The 11,471-nt window shown below is 41.0% G+C and overlaps 1 non-coding gene across 1 annotated transcript; it reads left to right on the top strand.

Moving 5' to 3' along the window:
• Positions 1–11,055: 11,055 nt before the first annotated feature.
• On the top strand, positions 11,056–11,127 carry trnac-gca (transfer RNA cysteine (anticodon GCA)). The gene has a single exon. It is a non-coding gene; the product is annotated as a tRNA-Cys (tRNA).
• Positions 11,128–11,471: the final 344 nt, after the last annotated feature.

The raw sequence follows: 11,471 nt of genomic DNA, 5'->3' as shown, positions 1-11,471 counted from the left end.
CAGGTCGATGGGATGGCAAAGTAGATAGATAGATACTTTATTCATCCCCATGGGGAAATTCAACTTTTTTTCCAATGTCCCATACACTTGTTGTAGCAAAACTAATTACATACAATACTTAACTCAGTAAAGAATATGATATGCATCTAAATCACTATCTCAAAAAGCATTAATAATAGCTTTTAAAAAGTTCTTAAGTCCTGGCGGTAGAATTGTAAAGCCTAATGGCATTGGGGAGTATTGACCTCTTCATCCTGTCTGAGGAGCATTGCATCGATAGTAACCTGTTGCTGAAACTGCTTCTCTGTCTCTGGATGGTGCTATGTAGAGGATGTTCAGAGTTATCCATAATTGACCGTAGCCTACTCAGCGCCCTTCGCTCAGCTACCGATGTTAAACTCTCCAGTACTTTGCCCACGACAGAGCCCGCCTTCCTTACCAGCTTATTAAGACGTGAGGCGTCCCTCTTCTTAATGCTTCCTCCCCAACACGCCACCACAAAGAAGAGGGCGCTCTCCACAACTGACCTATAGAACATCTTCAGCATCTCACTACAGACATTGAATGACGCCAACCTTCTTAGGAAGTACAGTCGACTCTGTGCCTTCCTGCACAAGGCATCTGTGTTGGCAGTCCAGTCTAGTTTCTTTTGATCGGCATGGATTAGATGGGCCAAAGAGACCGTTTCTATGCCATAATTTTCTGTGACTCTGTGAGCAACTGGTTATATGGGTAATACACACAACAAACAGTCAACGTTTCGGGCCGAGACCCTTTGTCAGGACTCCGACTTTGAGTCCTGTCAAAGGGTCTTGGCCCAAAACGTTGACTGCTCGTTTCCATGGATGCTGCCCATCCTGCTGAGTTCCTCCAGCGTGTTGTGCGTGTTGCTTTGACCCCAGCATCTGCAGAGTATTTTGTGTTTTTGGTTATATGGGTTCCTTGTCCATGTAGACAACTTTCTCTGCCTTATCTTCATCAACGTTCCAGGAAACTTCCTTGAAAAACTCTACAAGATTGTGTGTCGTAGGTTGTGTCTAACCAAAGTCATGTTGAATATCCCTAATCAGTCACCGTCTATCCAAATACTTATATATCCAGTCCCTTAGAATACCTTCCAATATCTTCCCCACTACTGATGTCAGACTCACTGGCCTATAATTTCCTGGTTTAGTCTAAGAGCCTTTCTTGAACAACAGAACAACATTAGCTATCCTCCGTTCCTTCAGCATCTCACCCACGGCTAAGGACATTGTAAATACCTCTACTAGGGCATCTGCAATTTCTGCAGGAATCTCCCACAATGTCCAGAGGAATTCCTTGTCAGTCCCTGGGGATTTATCCACCCCAATTGCTTCAGATTGTTGTGTGAAGCTACAGTGTTATATTGCTATGTTCATTCCACACTAACATACAGAAGCAAATGTTGGACAATATCAAAGCAAAATGAGGGGAGACTTGAAGCTGCAGAAATGTGGCTTTTGACAAGAATGATGGAAATGTCATGGAAGGACAGAATAACAAATGAGGAGGTGTTGTGAGAAGTCAGAATACAAAGAGAGCTGATATTAATCAGGAAATGGCAGCTGGAATTTCTGGGACATGTACTGAGGAAAGAGAAGCTCGAACATTTTGCAGTAACTGGAAAAATCTGATCGAAGGAAGAGTCGCAGTTGACATTCATGAGTTACATCAAGAGATGGACAGACAAAAGTTTGGAAAAGTTTATTAAAACTTATCAGATTAAAAACAGATGGCAAACCACGATTGTCCACATCATATATGCCACATCATGATGATGAATTTGCTTCAAGTTAGCAAACACGTCCTCCTCTGTATTCTGTACATGGTCCATGACCTTGCTGCTGTTTTGCCTAATTTCTATGGACTCTGTGACAATCTCCTGAATAAATGTAAAAGCAAAATAATCCATTTAAGGTACAGTGTCTATGAAAAGTATTCACCCTTCACCTGGGAAGTTTTCACGTTTTATTGTTTTTTTTCCAACATTGAATCACAATTACTTTGGCTTTTTTGACACTGATCAACAGAAAAGATTCTCTAATGTCAACGTCAAAACAAATTTTTACAAATTCGTCTAAATTTATTACAATTATTAAACAAAATAATTGATTGCATGATTACCCACCCCTTTGATCAGTATTTAGTAGATGCACTTTGGCAGCAATTACAGCCTTGTGTCAGTGTAGATAAGTCTCTATCAGCTTTGCACATCTGGACACTGCAATTTCCCCCCATTCTTCTTTACAAAACTGCTCAAGCTCTGTCAGGTTGCATGGGGATCATGAGTGAACAGCCTTTTCAAGTCCAGCGACAAACTCCCAATTGGATTGAGGCCTGAACTCTCACTTGGCCTCTCCAGGACATTAACTTTGTGGTTTTTAACATTCCTGTGTTGCTTTGGTTTTGTGCATGTGATTATTGTCTTATTGGAAAAAAAAAGGTCTTTTCCCAAGTCGCAGTTCTCTTGCAGGCTGCATCAGGTATTCCTCCAGCATTTTCCTGTATTTTGCTGCATTCATTTTACCCTCTACCTTCACAAGCCTGCCAGGACCTGTTGCAGTGAAGCATCCCCACAGCATGACTCAGCCACTACCATGCTTCATGGTCGGGATGGTATGTTTTTGATGATGTGCAGCATTTATCTTATGCCAAAGATAACATTTAGTCTGATGACTAAAATGCTCAGTTTTGGTTTCATCAGACCATAGAACCTTCTGCAAGCTGACTTCAGAGTCTCCCACATGCCTTCTGGCCAACTCTAGCCAGGATTTCATGTGAGTTCCCCCCGCCCCCCCCCCCCCCCCGCCCAAAGGTGGCTTTCTCTTTGCCACTCTCCTATAAAGCTACTCCTGGTAAAGCACCCAGGCAACAGTTGTCTACACAGTCCTTCCCATCTCAGCCATTGAAGCTTGTATCTCCTTCAGAGTTGTCATAGGTCTCTTGTTGGCCTCCCTCACTAGTTCTCTTCATACACAGTCACACAGTTTTTGAGGATGGCCTGCTTCAGGGAGATTTACAGCAGTGCCATATTCTTTCCATTTCTTGATGACTGACTTAACTGTACTCCAAGGGATATTCAGTGACTTGGAAATTTTCTTGTATCCAACTTCTGACTTGTGCTTTTCAGTAAGCTATTCACTGAGTTGCTTGGTGTGTTCTTTTATCTTCATGGTGTAGTTTTGGCCAGGATACTGACTCACCAGCAGTTAGACCTTCCAGATGCAGGGGAATTTTGACTACAATCAATTGAAACACCTTGACTGCACACAGGTAATCTCCATTTACCTAATTATGTGACTTCTAAAACCTATTGGCTGCAACAGTGATGATTGGGTGTGTCAAATTAAAGGGAGTGAGTACTTATGCAAACAATAATTTTGTGTTTTATATTTGTACTTGATTTAGATCACTTTGTAGAAATCTGTTTTCACTTTGACAGGAAAGCATTTTTTCCTGTTGATCAGTGTCAGAAAAACCAAATTATATCCACAGAGATTCAATGTTGTAAAACAATAAAACATTAAAACTTCCTGGGGGGTGGTGAATACATTTTATAGGCACTGCATTCCCCATCTCATTTGGCTTTATGCACTCTGATCTTCCAGAGGACCAATTTTGTCCCTTGCTATCCGTTTACTCTAAATATATCTGTAGAGAAGCTCGTGGGATTCTTCTTCACCTTGTCTGTGACAGAAACCTCAAGCCTTATTATAGCCCTCCTGATTTCACCAAGAGCTGTCCTGGAACAATTATCTTGGTGAACTTAAAAAAAAATCCCATTTAAGTTTCCAAATGACTTTTGAAGCTTGTTTGTGGAATCAAAATTTGTCGCACTGTAATAAATAACTGTGAAATTGCTCTTTCTTAAACAGGTTGTCCTGGAATTCCTGCTCATTTGCACTGCTTATACTTCTCTCTCAACAAAACTGGTATATGGTTTTGTATTTTAAATTACTGTCAGCAAGCTAAGTGGGCTACATGCAAGTGGAAAATTGTGCTGTGATTTTAAGATTGATAATTCAAGATTCAGGAATGTTTTTTGTCATTCATCAGTACATGAGTGTAAAGGAGAATTGAACTATTACTCTGGATCTGCTGTAGCATAAGAAAACTCAATAGAATTCAATAAAATTCTTCAATAGAACTCAAAGAATTCAATAAAAAATACAATAAATAGAAATATAAAAACAATGCAATAAAACACAATGTACAATTAGCCCATTATATACATAGAGTGATGTATATACATAGAGTGATGCTAGTTGATGTGTATATAGTGGGGGTGAGGTGGATTAATGGGTGGAGGTGTTGATCATCCTGACAGCTTGGGGGAAGTAACTGTTTTCAAAGCTAGTTGTCCTGGCATGGATGCTGCATAGCCTCTCCCTTGATGGTTGTGGGACAAACAGTCCATAAGCAGGGTGGGTGGGATCCTTTGTGATATTGCTGGCTATTTCTTGTATTTATGTCCTTGATGATGAGTAGGCTGGAGCCGGTGAAGTGTTGGGTAGTTTAAAGTTACCTGTTACAGAGCCCTCCTGTCTACCAGAGTGCATTTTCTGTACCACACAGTGATACAGCATGTCAGACTGCTCTCCACTGTGCATCTGTAGAGGGTCGCACATAGACCAGCTCTATTCAGCCTATTCAGAAAGTAGAGGCATTAAAAAGACTTATTTACGAAGAACTGACTTTCCCATGGCTTCATTAAACTTTTAGCAATTGCCAACCTTAAATAAATCAAAGTATACTTTAACTAACTAAAATTTCAAAATCTCTGTTGGACTATTGAAAATTGTGAATTTGCATAAAGAAAAACACCTTTTCAAAACAGATGCAGTTTTGGACACAACTTGTCCTGAACGGTATCTAAAGTGAAAATTTTGACCAGCTATGATTATTATGTCTACAAAACACTGTTAAATGATTTTAAGGCTTTTTTTTATTCTCATAACATCAATGAAGTGAGAAGGAATTTAAAGAATGTAGAAGACATGTAATCCACACTTTGCACTAACCAGGATTGCTTACATTGGTTTCCATTTCTTTTTGTCATCTTTAGTGCCTGGTGCAATTTTAGAAAATGTAGAAGCAAGTGCCTATTGGCATAAAAACTTGTGCAAATGTTGGAACAATTTCTCTATAAAGACTATTGACAAATTTCTGGATCGATGTAAAAGGCTTTTCAGAACACTGTTTCTATCTCTCATCTGAGAAAGTCAAATTGAGAAGGATTAATGTCCAGCGTTGACAAAAACATCAGTTTACTTCCAAAATTATACTCAAATTGGCAGAACTTTTTGTCAGCTATAATTTTCTAAATCACCAGAACCACCACATTAAAGCTCCAGCATTATCGCAGCTGCAATATGGGGCACTCATCTAATAAATGAGCACAGCCTTGAACAGTCCAGCCTGTTGCCAGTGGAAACAGCGTTCCTTTGACATCACCCAGAGCAATCTTCTTTCTTTGATGTTTGGTTTGTTGACACATTCACAAGATGAGGTGATGCCACTGTCACTTGACAGTGATGCTGGTACACCACCAAGTTTGTGGATTAAAATGAGTAGAGATATATTTACTGAATGCTAAGTGTCACATATTGCCGTTAATTCAAATCGTGGTGTAGGCTTATTATCAGCATTGAAACAATTCACCAGTAGCTGACCTGGTATTGATTTAATTACCCTGCTAATTCTTTATGCAGCTTACTTATTAATTCCAACTGGGCAAATTTTTCATTGTTGAAAAATTCTAGCTGAGCAAAAACATAGGATGATATATGAATATGGTTTCATTGTTAACCAATAATTTAATTATTTTCATGCAAGACACTGAGTTTCATCCAAGCAGATAGGAAATGGATAAAATTGCCTACGTGTTTTTAGTGCTCTACACGTTCTGCTGAACAGTTACGTAACTATGCGAGGAAAACATTATTTGCCTGTATTGGAGAAGGTGTTAATCCATTAATCAGCTGTATTTGTCCTTCCAGCTCAGGAATGAGGATGCATAACTGCAATAATCAACACTGCCCTCACCAACCCCTCATTCTCATTCCTGGTAGCAGGCCCTCATTCTTTCACCCTACTGATCATTTTCCCAAAACACACCCTATCCATTTCACAAAGACTTTCTCTGAGCGTTTTTTCTTTCCCCTTTAAACAAAGCTAGCTACTTCAATGACTATTCAGCGCCTCTAGACTTAGACTTCTCCACGTTGCCTCGGTGAAAGCTGTGTGTGTATAAAGGCTGTATAAGCGAAAGCCTATCCCCAGCTTCTGGAGCAGCACACACATCGCATGACCCTGCCATCTGTATGCAAATCTCCGTAGACTAAGTAAACTTTGATAAAATGTGCCGACCTCCTCTCTCTCTGTTTTGCAATCATTAGAGCACATTGGCTCTTTGTGCTATTTTATTACACTTTGTGAAAAGTTTAGGTCCTCTGACACCTGCAGTAGTTTGCAGCAGATGGTAGAACTTGGCTGCAGTGTTTAGCACTTTTTGCTTTTTTCCAAATGGCTCCTGTAATACAGCAAACTCTGATCTGCTTTCTTTTATTTCTTAACATGTATACAGCACAGAGGAGATTATCACTAGATTATCAGTGGCCAGTCAGGAGAGACAAAAGCAATCTGCTGCTTGTTTACATGAGCTGTGTTTGGTGACTGTCTTAGACTGTTCACCCTGTTTATGAGCAGGAAATGAACTCTTAATAACACTACTTACCCAGAAAAAAGTTCAATTTTCTATTTTTAAAATGGACTTAAATACAAACTAAACTTGTCAATTTAAGACTTTTTACTTGAAATCCTGTATGATTAGCAGTAGACACATGAAAAAGGAAAACATGAATTTACATTCTGCCTTTTATGACCTCGAAGCATCCTGAAGCATTTTTTTCAAGGAACAAAGTACTTTTGCAGCACAGTCACTGTTGGACTGTGGGAAACATAGCAGCCAATTTGCACACAGCAAGCTTCCGCAAACAGCAATTCGATAATAGCCAGATAATCTGTTTTAGTGATGTTTCCTAAAGGATAAATATTGATCAGAACACCATGGATTGCTCCCCATGCTCATGTTTAAAATATTATGTCTGGCTGAGACAGCAGATGGGGCCTCAGTTTATCATCTCCAGCAGTGTAGCACTTCATAAGGACATGGGTAGACATGTGTGTCTTGAGCCCCCAGTCATTTGATTCAGAAAGCAATTTAGCTGCAACTGACATTGGCCATGAATGGCAATGTGTACTATGTGTCACAGAACACCAGGGCAGAAGATCTCTGTGCTCAAGTTTAAGCTAAATCATTCACAGAAAGAATAAACAAATTTAAGCACTCTCTTGCTGCTTCCCCTCTGTGATCTCTGCTACCCTCCAGCTCTGACCATGTACTCACCCAGACCCATTACCACAGTCATCTATCAGCGACTAGCTAGTCTCCTTCCCCTACCCCCCCCCCACCCCCACCTTTTCTCTTCTGGCATCTCCCCCTTCCTTCTCAGTCCTGAAGTAGAGTTCCGGCCTGAAATGTTCACTATCTATTCATTTCCATGGATGCTGCCTGACCTGCTGAGTACCTCCAGTGTTTTGTGTGTGTGTTGCTGGAGACCCATTAGGTATTTTCCCATATTTCCTGATGGACAGATTTAAAAGTGGCACTGATAAGAAGCCTGAGAAACTCCTTCCTGTCCTAAAGAAGGGTCTCGGCCTTTTGACTGTTTATTTCCCTGTATAGATACTGCCTGACTTGCTGAGTTCCTGTAGCATTTTGTATATGTTATTCAAGGTTTCCAGCAGAATCTCTTCTTTAAGGTAATACGAGGGGTGATTGATAAGTTCGTGGCCTAAGGTAGAAGGAGTCAATTTTAGAAACCCTAGCACATTTATTTTTCAACACAGTCCCCTCCTACATTTACACACTTAGACCAGCGGTCGTGGATCCCTTCTTTGTAGAAGTCTTGGACCTCCAGAAAGTGTTCACAGCAGGAGTGATTGATAAGTTCATGGCCTAAGGTAGAACAAGATGAGTTAGTTATACAGCCCTCGTTACATGCACGTGCAGTTCAACTCTTTGAGTGATTATGCAGAAAGTTTGAAGTTAATAACTTCTGTGGTATTTCTGTTTCAGATAATTGAAAATTGCAAGTATGCACTGTCTGAGAAAATGGACGACATCAGCCTTCGTGCAGTCATCCGCTACCTCGGTCTCAAGGGCTTATCACCCAAGGAGGTCCACGAGGACATGGTGGCAACACTAGGGGAGGGTGAAAAATAAATGTGCTAGGTTTTCTAAAACTGACTCCTTCTACCTAAGGCCACAAACTTATGAATCACCCCATTCAAAAATCTGATAGCAGAGGGTTATTCCTGAAATATTGTGCTCCCTATGGAAGTACCAAGAAGAGGATATGCCTGAGATGCTGAAGGTCTTTAGTGATGGGTGCACCATAACACACTGCCTCTTGTGGAAGGGTTGTGCCAGTGAAGGAGCTGACTAAGTCTACAGCCCATGGCAGCCTCTTGAGATCTTGTGTGTTGAAGCCTCAGTACCAGGTTGTGATGCAACCGATCAGTATGTTCTCCAATGTACATCTATAGAAATCTGCAAGTCTTTGGTGACAACAAGAATTCTTAAAATCCTCAAGAAATAGAGCCACTGGAAGGCCTTCATTGTGACTGCATCAATGTTCTGGGCCCAGGATAGATCCTCAGAGATGCTGACACACAGGAACTTGAGGAGTTCACCCTGATTGAGTACTAGAGCATACTTTCTGACCCTCCTTTTCCAAAGTCCACAATCAATTCCACGATCTTGCTGATGCTGAGTGTGAGGTGGTTGTTGCAATACCAGCTAACCAGCCCAGCTATCTCACCCCTGGATGCCTCCTTGCTGACATCATGGATTTTACCAAAAACATCAGTGTCATCTGATGGAATTTGAACTGTGTTAAGCCACATTGTGTGAGTTTAGAGAGAGCAGAGAAGTGCACTGGTGTTGATGTCAGTGAGGAGGAGCTGTTATAATATACAGTCGGCCCTCCTTATCTGTGGATTCCGCATGCACGGATTCAACCAACCGCGGATCAGGAAAACCCGAAGATTCTCTCTCCAGCGCTCATAGTTTGAGCGTGTACAGACTATTTTTTCTTGTCATTATTCCCTAAACAATACAGTATATCAGCTATTTACATAGCATTTACATTGTATTAGATATTATAAGTAATCTAGAAATGACTTAAAAGTACAGGCAGCCCCCAGGCTATGAATGAGTTCCATTCCTGAGTCCGTCTTTAAGTCGGATTTGAAATCGGAACAGGTACATCCGATATTATTTAGCATCAGTTGGTCAAACATTTTTCTTAGTATACAGTACATATTTTACCTTTTTATGCATATAAAACACTTAAGAAACATACGTATTTCAATAATTAAACCATTGTGTTGCTTAGTAATAATTGTAGCTTTCATCGGGGCAGTGCCTTTCACATGCTCCATTAAAATTGTTCCGATCGTTGACCGACTGTAGCCTAACACTTTTCCAATGACTGATGGCGTTGTACCTCTTTCCGATTGCTTTATTACTTACACTTTATTTTCAATTGTAATCGTGATTATTTTTGTGAATAGAAACACTGTGATTTCAAAGCTTCACCGCCAGGTCCTAATGTCCACCGTACTGAGACATGTTAAAAAACGTCCGTGGTTCCACTGGGTCCTAAAGACCACTGCATTGAGACAGGTTAAATAAGGGACTTGAGCATCCGCGTTGTTTGGTATCCGCGGTGGGGGGGGGGGTCTCAGAACCAATCCCCCACGGATAAGGAGGGCCGACTATAGCTGTATTGACTGTGGTTTCCCAGTTAGGAAGTCAAGGGCCCAGTTGCAGAGAGAGGTACCAAGGAACAGGTATGGAAGCTTGGTGATTAATACTGAGGGGATGATGGTATTGAAGTGTTATTTATAATAAATAAACAACAGACTGACAATTGTTTTGCTGTTGTTTAAGTAGTCCAAAACCATGTGCAGAGCCAGTGTGATTGCATTCACTGTAGACCTGTTGCAGTAGTTGGCATATTGCAGTGGATCCAGGTCTTTGCTCAGACAGAAGTCTAGCTATAACCAATCTCATGCAACAGTTTATAGTGGTAGATGTGAGCACTGCCAGACAATAGTCATTGAAGCACCTCGGCCTGGTGTTCTTGAGCCCTGTTGAAGCAGGTAGCAACCTCGATCCACAGTAGTGTGAGGTTGAAGATGTCCTTGAACACACCAGCCAGCTGGAAGCACAGGATTTCTGTACCTGGACAGGTGCATCAAATGCCTTGTGAGGAGTGAGGAATTGAGTTTAGTATACAGACACCCGGAGAAGAGTGGAAAAATAAAATAAAAGGGTGGCTCAAGAGACGGAAGCCATGGAGTCATGTGTAGCTCGCCATCTGGACACAGGCTGGGGTCTGATCAGCCCCAGCTGGGTCACCTGGAGAAGGATGTATGATGTTGAAAGACCCGAAATACCCGATGATTCCAGGAACATCACTGATGATGTGTCCAGAAGCATCAGTAGATGTATGCACACAGGAAATTATAGTAATAACAAAAGTAACTTTAGGAGATTCTTATTTCAATTAAGTAACAAAAATACAGAAATGTTATGTTATTTTGAATGGTAAATTATGACCAACTATTGCTGGAGAGGTGATTGATTCCTGAAGATAGAACATTAGAGAATGATGGCACTGTTAAATGACCCAGTTACATGGCACGCTTTATTTTGGAAAAAGAGATTCTTTAAAATAAAGTGTTAGAGTAAATTTAGTGTATGCACTGTGTGGAAAAGATGACTGTCTTTACTGGGATTTAGCCTGTTTATGGAGATGTCTATATTTTAATTTAACATGCAACAGTTTTGATAAAGTAATCTTTTTGGCCTGTCAACAACTTTTGACATGTTTGCCCATAAGGGACCCAACACTGTTGACAATACTCTTAAGTACAGACTGACTAGAGCCTTATTCAGATATGGGGGGTATAGCTCAGTGGCAGAGCATTTGACTGCAGATCAAGAGGTCCCTGGTTCAAATCCAGGTGCCCCCTTCAAAATTTATATTTCCCTAAAGTGACCACAGCAATAATATAGAAAGTAGTGGGCCACCATATCCGTAATTGTCCAAAATGTCAGGAGGCGCACTCCTGGTTCCATCATGCTCCAGAAATTGAGCTCATGTACTCCATTAGTTCTGGGATCCAGCAAAGATTTTTCCTTGAACTACTTCCATTCCTCATAGAAACATGGAAAACCTACAGCACAATACAAGCCCTTCCTTAGGAAACAACACACACAAAATGCTGGTGGAACACAGCAGGCCAGGCAGCATCTATAGGGAGAAGCACTGTCTACGTTTCAGGCTGAGACCCTTCGTCAGGACTAACTGAAAGGA

Source organism: Hemitrygon akajei, chromosome 9 (assembly GCF_048418815.1).
Source record: "Hemitrygon akajei chromosome 9, sHemAka1.3, whole genome shotgun sequence".
NCBI classification, from domain to species: domain Eukaryota; kingdom Metazoa; phylum Chordata; class Chondrichthyes; order Myliobatiformes; family Dasyatidae; genus Hemitrygon; species Hemitrygon akajei.
This window is presented reverse-complemented; position numbering and strand designations above follow the sequence as displayed.